This window comes from Saccostrea cucullata, unplaced genomic scaffold (genome assembly GCF_032062105.1).
Source record: "Saccostrea cucullata isolate Sc308-1 unplaced genomic scaffold, CSIRO_AGI_Scuc_v1 ctg5685, whole genome shotgun sequence".
In the NCBI taxonomy this organism is placed as follows: Eukaryota; Metazoa; Mollusca; class Bivalvia; order Ostreida; family Ostreidae; genus Saccostrea; species Saccostrea cuccullata.
The window spans coordinates 85,354-95,580 of record NW_026939842.1 but is presented as its reverse complement, the minus strand read 5'-3'; positions in this window follow the sequence as shown (position 1 = coordinate 95,580).

Below are 10,227 nucleotides of genomic sequence, written 5' to 3'. Positions count from 1 at the left end.
CAGAGATAACACTCTCCATTATTTCAAATTTCCAATGTTTTCATCGTTTAGTCAAACCACGAAATAAGGTGACCAGAGTATGAATTAAACCTGAAAGAACCCTCTATGAAAAATTCATGCCAAATATGGTCTTACTTTATTTTTTTCAAAAAAGTACAATACTCAAAAAAGAATAATATTTCCCTACTACCTATTACTTCCGAAAAAAATTCTTTATTAAATCATTATTTTTTGTCAAATATTAATACAAAGAAATTTCAAATAGTGCCGAAAAAGTATTCATTTTAGTCCTAATTTGTTATGCAAGGGGTGTTAAGCCTACCAATAAATGTAATAATAGGAGGTTTTAAACCCCCTAACCCTAACTCTAACCCCTACCGGTAACATCCACCGTGTACTCCTTGTCACGAAAATAACGAAAAATCCTTCGTCAATTCAATGTATAAATCATGGACTAACAGTTAACTGAAAAACGACCAGTCGGCATTTGACTCAATGATAAATTGTATTTGTTGACAAAGTGATTGTATCGACCAGAGAAGATATACTGCTGCATTAGTAAGGGAAGTTGACGATTGTAATGTTAAAGTCATCACATCATTATCATAGAGCTTGGTCGTTAGATTACTATTAACGTCTTTTTCAAGTAAAATATCCAAATATGAAACAGGTGTGTCAGACTCTGTGGTATCTATAAACTCAAAATCACCTGGATATATCGTATGATTATGTATTGTATACCGTTATATGTATTAATGAAAGTAGAACACGATATATGCTCAACATTTCAATTTTACTAGAACCTAAAGATATGTTAATTTTTTTTATCGCTGTGGTGATTTTTAAATTATTTTTTAAAAATCTTTATGGAATTATCTTGATTAAGTATGACAGCTTTTGAGGTTGGTATCTTTCATACTAGAAAGACATGTAATTACAAGTTTACTTATTTCCTGCCTTATGAATTCTGATTAAAAGCATGTATCATTAACCCCCTCCCCCGCAGTTACGCATTTTAACACATATACCATTTCCTATTTCTAACGCAAAATCCCGGATATACCCTCTCACGCACTTGAAAAGGTACATTTAATCTTTACTTTAATGCCAATTTCCTTGCTAATTCCCCATAAACTAAGAAAAGTTATTTTCTTATTAGAATAATACATCATAATATTATTTACGCTAAACTTTAGAAAACTTGTACCACGCGCTATAAAGTGCTTGCGGGGAAAAGATAACGCCATACTTCTATGACATGAACATTAAGTGTATTTTGCATAACGGTTCAGCAAGTTGTAAAGAGTTAATAAGTTAATCTAAATTCAAACTTCTAATTATTACATTTACTACGCTAATGTATATTATTTGTAAGCTTACCAACTTGAATTACATGTATTTCTTACGATGAAATTTCTTTTGAATTCTAAGATAATTAATACATTACAATTTCTGATAAACCTATGAGAAAATGTAGAATTCGGTTTTTGAAGTCACATTCGATAGTGGAAAGTTCTTCTTTGTGTATTTTACTTTTATTTCAAAACTCTAGACCTTTACGTAAAACTGTTTTTGGCATGATTATCGCTTTGAAGGGAGGGCTGTTTTATTTTTAATTTACACTGATCACCTTAATTCCTGGTTTTGGTTTCACAACGAAAAAACTAGCTCAACAAAAGTCAGTGGAGACGATTTCATAATTATAGAGGTTGAAATACATAGGAGTGTAATCTCTGATTCATAACCGAACTGCAGTTGGTTTGTTACTATGATCAGCATAAAACAGGACTTGTAAAGCTTACAGGTATCTTAATGTAGTGAATAAATGCCTGAAAGCTAAGTGAACTCTTGCTTTCTATCTTATCTTGTTAATAAGACGTATATTATGCTTCATTACATATATTCAAACTGCAAACGGATTCTGCCTCACAGGTTCTTCAACAAATATGATGAGGTAAATGTTATTTAAGAAATATTTACATCTTTTGATGAAATTTCTGTAGTATTTAGTCCCATTGTAGAACATCAGAATTCTTAACATTTACCAGCAAATGTCATAAAAGCAATGATTTGCATTTAAAAGGTTTCTCTAGTAATTCCCCATGCCACCTTGCTTTTTTTCAAGAGGACTCTGCTCAAAAATCTACATTTAAAATTGTTCTTTGAGCATGTCTATTAGTTATCCTAACAGTTTGCAGAAAGGGCATGACTTCTATTTGTTATCCTCACATTTTGCAGAAAAGGCAAATTGATATTACTTCAAAATCATACTCAAAAGTGGATCTAGGAGTGAATGTAGAAAAGGACGACCTTGTTCACTATCGTTAATTTATGTTAATAAGCTCACTGAAATGCACCTATATTATTTCAAAGTGTAAATTAAACGCAAATGTAAAATTTTCCCCTGCTACTATTTTAACTACTTGCGATATTTACACATGTTCTAGAAAACTGTGAAAATCAGTATTTGGTACAAGACACCTTCCAAGCTTTTTTGAAAATACGAGAGTTCATCTAGAAGTAAGGTCATAACTAGTGTTGGCAAATCGGACGATTTTTAGTAACCGGTTACTCGCTTCATCTTCCGATCGAGTACCCGGTTACTCGGATGATTTTTGGTAAAAGTATCGATATCTATTGTTTATCTTATTCTATACTTATCGGTAGTAGTAATGCACAAATATACTATATAGGGACATTATATTTACAATACACACATGCGATATCGTCAAAGATTTACGATTTTAAAATAAAGAAAATTAGTAGGGAATTCGACACACAAAGACAAATAAATACGTCATCGTCAATCACCATCTTACACTTTCTTTTTCAGCCCCCCAAATATGTCGCAATCAAGGAGAATAATTATTTACATGCTCCATAATTAATAGTTAATATGTGGAGTGTCCAGTAAATCGCTGGTTTCCGAATAATTTATGCTTACTAGGTGATTTAACAGATTTTGAATCAGCTGTTCTTTTGTTACAACCCCAAGCTTATTATGTCTGCGGCGGCATCTCGTTAAATTATCAAATGAGGTAATTATAACTCAGGCCTTCAAAATATGTATACCCCAAGCAATCAAAGCTATCAATTATATAAACTGTGAAAACTAATCAAAACAATTTGATTCACTACAACCATGCACTAGATCAAGTCTAACGGTACCTAAAATTAGGGAAATGTGTAAGTTAGTATACATCTATAAAACATTCATTTTCTATGCCTTGACTATGTACAATTTATTTTATCCGAGTAACCGAATAGCAGTTTTACTAACCGATACTCGCAACGTTCGACGGTTAACCGGTTAACCGGGTACTCGTTGCCAACACTAGTCATAACTATTATAACATATTTAATGACTGACAGTTTTTAAAAGAAATTTTTTTTATACCTCAATCTATTTCGACTTTTGCCCCTACATTTTATTCAGATATATGTAATACTTCATAAAACATGAAAATAACTAAACGTTTAGGCCCAAGTCTACGTGTATTTCCGTACAGCAAGAATGCGTCGACGTCATTAAAACGTTTTTCTTAAAGAATGATTTTGAATTTGAAGTTGCATAAAATTTGCACCCAAAAGAATGGATTTCTTAATATACCTTGGACAAAGTTTATATAATTTAATTTTACAATCCAAAGCCAGTTTTAAGCAAACTGGCTGTAAACATTATAAAAAAGAAGCATATGAAAGTTTTAAAAAAAGGCAAGCGAATGAACTAAGAATAAGTGCCGAATATTAACATCACAACATTCCTGCAATTTGCTTTGCGGCAATCGACAAAAGCCAACGGTGAGTTTAAATTAATATTTTTAAAAAGTATGCTACCAGGGTGTTTAATCTAATATTGTTTTTTTTACCGCAAAAGTAAAACTGAAGAGGTTTTATTTTGTAAAATTTTATTGATAACATTTTATTATACATGTATATATAAGCTTTTATAGCAGTTGTGACATTACTTTTGGATCGATTCTCGTATGTATGTATCTTCCTTCAACTCCCTGTAGTGCCCCTTCACAATTTCGTATTGTTACTACATTTAATTTTATTATAACCTATCGTCAAAACAGACGATTGTTTTTCTATGTAATGCCTTTTTTACATAGTAATTGTAATATTATGTAGACAATATCAATACATGCACATGCTTGTAGATTTTCAACGACTCACATGGGTTAAAATGCACGTACATCAGGTGCAAATTTAATTAGCTCACCTGAGCCGAAGGCTCAAGTAAGCTTTTATGATCAAAATTTGTTCGTTGTCTGTCGTCGTTGTCGTCGTCGTCATCGTTGACTTTTCACATTTTTATCTTCTTCTCAAGAACAAATGAGCCAATTTCAACGAAACTTGCTACAAAGTATTCTTAGGTAAAGGGGATTCAATTTTGTTCAAATGAAGGGCCACGCCCTCTTCCAAGGGGATATATTTATGAATTAGTGAAAAATTAATATCATTTTTAAAAAATCTTCCTCTCAAGAACCACTGGACCAGGAAAAATGAAACTCATATGGAAGCATCCTCAGATGGTGTAGATACAAGTTTTTTTTTTCAAATCATGACCCCCGGGGGTAGGGTTGGGCCACAATGGCTGATCAAAGTTTTATATAGGAGTATCTAGGAAAAATCTTTAAAAATCTTTTTCTCAAGAACCACTGGGCCAGGAAAGATGAAACTCATGTGGAATAACCCTAAGTTTCATTTAATGTAGATTTAAATTTGTTCAAATCATGATCCCCGGGGTAAGGGTGGGCCCACAAATAGTAATATATAGGAAAAATATTTAAAAATCTTCTTCTCAAGAACCATTGAGACAGGAAAAGTGAAATCATCCTCAGGTAGTGTAGATTCAAATTTGTTCAAATCATGACCCCCGGGGGAATGGTGGGGCCAAAATGGCCGATCAAAGTTTTACATAGGGAAATCTTTTAAAATCTTCTCAAGTATATCAAAGCCATGATTAGTGATTTTATATGGAATTATCCTACGGTAGTAAACATTCTAGTTTGTTCAAATCATAACCCCCATTGATAGGGTGGGGCCACAATGGGGGATCCAAGTTTTACATTAAAATATATTAAAAGAAATCTTCTTCTCAAGAATAGCAAAGCCATGATTTGGAAGCATTCTCAGGTAGTGTAGATTTAAATATGTTCAAATCATAACTCCCAAGGGTAGGGTGGGGCCACAATAGTGGAGCATCGTTTTACATAGAAAAATAAAGGGAAAAATCCCAAGAACAGAAAAGGTATTTAAACTTTTCAATTCTGATATGATTTGTGCTTTTTCCTAGCCAATGTGCTCAGGTGAGCGATGTGGTCCTTGGGCCTTTTGTTCATACGCAAAATGACTGACTAAATGTAATGTTTAAATTAGCAGCAATTCTCATGACATTATATAAATCTATTGCTTACCAAAATACTTCACGTTTCATATTGTAGGTGTAAATGTAAAATAAGCATACTCTATATAATGGACTCACGTGAAAGGGGTTTGATAGCTTTGACTTTTATTCAAGCTGTATTGTATCAGTTTCTTTGGGGATTTGCAATCTAGTCTTCATCTGCTAAAATGATAACAATTTGTATTGTTCGAAAAAAATTCATTTATAAGATTTTGATTGGTCATTTTCTGTCTCTCCTAAATCATTTAACGAAGTTACAGTACCGACCGGACACAATCTAACAGAAAGCGAACCCGGAGCGCACCCCGGGTTCGCTCTCTCGGTCCGCTTCGGGTTCGATCGGGGTCTGCTAGGGCTGACCCCGAGTGAACCCATAGCGGATCCCAAGCGAACCCGAAGCAAACCAGAAAGCGAACCACAAATTCAGTAGAGGTCCCAGAAAGCTAACGCGCGTTGGGTATTTCTTTGCAGAGCTGTTAATCAGGATTAGCGATTAACCTTCGACCAATCAAATGGCATATTGATCTGTCGATTGGTATAAAAGATGGAATGTATGATTTTATGCGATGTAAATCCATGAATTATATATACAAGCAAAACCTGTGAATGTACAGTGTAAATCTATTATGATAATTAAAACACTATTTTATATTCATTTATTTTAATTCTCCGGGCTGTATGTTATACTAGTATTTAATCATTTTCTTTTTTTTATCAAAGCAATTAATAAATCATGTATTTTGGTTTTCCAGGTAGCTATAGAATGTTACATGAATATTTACCTATTTATTTTCTTTAGTTTTTTTTATACAAGTACAAAGTCCATTGATAAATATAAATTTGGGTAAATATATCGGTCAATGCGTAAAAAAAAGATAATAATTGGCATTACGATTTTTACTTTAAAAAAGAGGAGAAAAGAAAAATAACTGGTGTTTGACATATTGTATAATTTCATTATCTAAAGATACAGTACAAGAATATGTACAAGCGTACGTGTGCGTGCCAATTACTCAATTATTTTATTTCCATTGTCGCAATTTACATGTTCCTTCAAATTAATCAAAATTCACATCAAAACTATTGATCTTAATTGGGAATGAAAACAAATCCAATGTGCATGTACATCGCCATGTATATTATTTGAACAAAAAAGCTTCAGGCTTAAAGAAAGCAATTCGAGTATAGACTTGGGATGACGACTCATAGAAATTTAACAAAAAATCATCAGTCTTTATTATTAAAATCTAGTCTAACGATGAGAGTTTACAGTTATGATCTCGCTCTCTCTCTCTCTCAGTCTTCGCTTTTCCTTTATTTATTTATCTTTAAACATTTAGAAATTTTTTTTGAATATTTTTAATTTTAATTAATGTGTGTATGTAAGGTAGGGGGGTATATTAATATTTTCTTATCGGGAGAACAATTATTATTTGTCATTTTATTTTTTTTTATTCTGATTAAATCATACTCGCTCTATAATTCTGAGCGTAATAAAGATCTAACATAATCTCTTTTTTCAAAAAAATGTCCGGTAAATATTTACATCATGTATTACGAACTTTCAATGTGTCACTACTATAAATGAAATCTAAATATATTACGTGTATATTAGGTGAATTTATAGATATCATAACTCACGTGTTTGTCAACCCAGATAGCAGAACATCGTTGTTCTAATCTTACATTATGGTTGTGTTATCGCTGTTGGGTTACCATTATTGGGCCAACGATGGTCCAGCAACATTGATAGTTGGTTATGTATAATGGGACCTATGTTGGGCTAACTGTTGGCGTTATATCATAAAACTATTATCATGAGAGAAAATATTTGTTGGGGCCCAATATACCAAGAATCTGGATGATCATCATGGGTAGACAACATTCGGGCTACTTGTAATATCCGCGCCATTTTTAATCTGACACGAGCGTAATGAGACTGACACCTTGCATATCTGCATCCACTTTGTAAGTATTTATGATATGTTTGCTTCGACACAGCTTAATTTACGTTTAGTTTAAACGATATAGTGTACAAATCTGTGTAAATCAGACACGGGGAAGTGCAGAGGTCAGGTGCTGTCGTGTCAACACTGTCGAGCACATGATAAAAATGTTGAACATGCTGAAGTTAAAACAAAATTTATTCAGTACAAAAACATAAATTGGGTTCTTTCATTTGAAATTTGTTCAGTGTACCGACAAAGTTTCTATACATGTATTTTACTTTGAATAATGATTTATATGGAGCAACATTAAACTGAAAATCGGTGTGATGTTGATGACCAAGCGTAGAAATTTTATGCATAAATGCCTTCATCACACAGGCTAATTGCTTGATCACAGAATGAAACAAAAAAGACAGTTATTCCTTAATTGACAGCTTAAACATATAGTGATATATACTTGTAAATTTAATCGTACGTTTACTCTTTACTGAGAAAAGTAACAAATGTATTAAGTACCAAATACTACAATTTTAGTGCTACTGGAGATTCTAAAAAGACATTGAGAACACAATCAAAGAATGGCTAAGGTATGCCAAGGACAAGGATGGGGGAGGAAGAAACGGACAGAGAAGAAAAGAAGGGGGAGGTGGAGACTCGGGCGAGAGAAGAGGAGACTTAGGAGAGGGATCAGATGGAAAATGGCAGTGCCTGACTTTATTCTGTTTATACTGTGACAAACCCGTAGTTTTACCCTTTTCTGTGTCTGTTTGTCGGTAACAAACACGATGCAGATGCCGGAAACATTTTTTGTTTTAGTAAACAAAATGGCCGAATTCATTGTAGTAGTATTTTTAGAACAGGAGGGTTTTATTTTTTTAGACGTGCTTATTGATACTGCAATTAACTGAACTTGTGCATTTACATCAGAGAGGGAGTATACTGTAATACAGTCATGTAACCCTACATGAATCGCATAAGTGAGTATCAACCTTTTGTTCTTTATTAATGTTTTCTTCATGAACTGAGCAATAAAATACTAGTATGTAATAATTAAATTTTATATTTTGATTTCTTTTTCCTCAGTTTTTTTAATTAATGTAGAGCTACTTACAATGCAATACTTATGGTTGGTAATTCTATGAAGCATTGTGAATATGCATTAATCTAGCATATATGATATTAAAGGGCTTTTATCATTAAACTGCACTACAAAACTAGTATAACCTTATTATAAATAGTTTGTTATTCAATTTTGAGAACAAATGGCCAACCAGTGATGAGCAAATGAATTGTCCTGATAGAGAGCCAATAAGATACAAACCAACGTTGGCCCTAAAATGATGTTTGTCTAATATTGGAAGAATAAGTGGCCCAACAATGGCTCAATAATATCCGTTCGTTGGTCCAACAATAACCCAACAAGTTGGTCTGATAAAGGGCTGATGAGAAAATTACCGTTGGCCCAACATTAATTGCCTAAAATGGCCCAACTGTACAAAAATGACGTTTGCCCAATATTGAAAGAATACATTGGCCCAACAGTGGCCCAATATTAACTGCTACATTGGCCCAACAATAAGCCAACAAGTTGGTTTGATTAAAGGCCGATGACCGCAAATTACCGTTGGCCCAACATTAATTGCTTAATTACAATGGCCCAAATATACAGATATGACGTTTGCGTTACGTTATTCATGTGTTTTTGTATTCTGAAAAAATTATGCTTTTTAGATTAAATGATGTTTTGATTTTTTTGTGTACAATTTTAATGATAACAACAATTTATATCATCATATTATTTTCCGTTAAAGACACACAAGATGCACTCAGAAATCAGCAAGGAGTTTTTCACACCAATTGCAAAAGGGTAAGTTTTTTGAGAAAGCTGTTTATATAATTCTTTGATTTGGATTGATTTCCTGTTTTATGTACCTAAATGATAGCATAGTTTTGTTAAGTATTTGGTATTAAATTGCTGATGTGCACTCAGTCTGATTTTTGAACCTCACGATTAATGGAAAAATAACAAACCATAATATAAACAATTTTAGTGAAAGTCACTTTTACCAAGTCAGCTTTGAATTTGGAGATAATAAAGTGACCGATTATCTGGCATAACTGACTTCTTGGACTGTAGTTAATATATTGCTTAACGGAACGATGATCTTTTCTGCATCACTGATGTTTCATAATTTATAGATCTTTTATTCTAGATGTAAAGGTATTTGTGTCTTCAATGATTTTTTTCGTAAGAAATAGACGTGTAGTCTTCCAGCAATTGATTGACTTTAATGTTGAACCACTCTGACTTAAAATCAAAAGAAAAATGAAAACCTGTTCCCGATGTAGCTATTCTAAATGGCATTGTCGTTTTAGTCTTTTTATTACTACGCAGCATTGTTAAGGATTGAAAAAGGGGACGGGGCCAAATTTATACGGGGAATGTTTACTGTCTCACAACAATAGGTACATTTAGTATTCCTCATAACACCAAAAAACTAAATAATTTGCAATTTTAAACTGTAATAATTTAATTTTACTTGTAACACGTCATTTGATTAGATAAAAGGTTTTATCCATTTTGTATAACATAACTTGCCTACGTCACAATGAATTACGTCAAAAAACGTATTACTCCGCTTGACGTTACTTTTAAAATTTAATCAAAGTGAAGCCTTATTCTGGGGGGAAAATTGTCTCATTGTCTGCACTGAAATTAAATTACAAGGAATGAAGCTTATTTCAACTTATATTATACGATATAACAAAATTTACGCTTTTTTATAAACCGCTTCGCAAGTTATGTTATATCGTATAATATAAGTTGAAATAAGCTTCATTCCTTAATTAGCATAACCAACATCA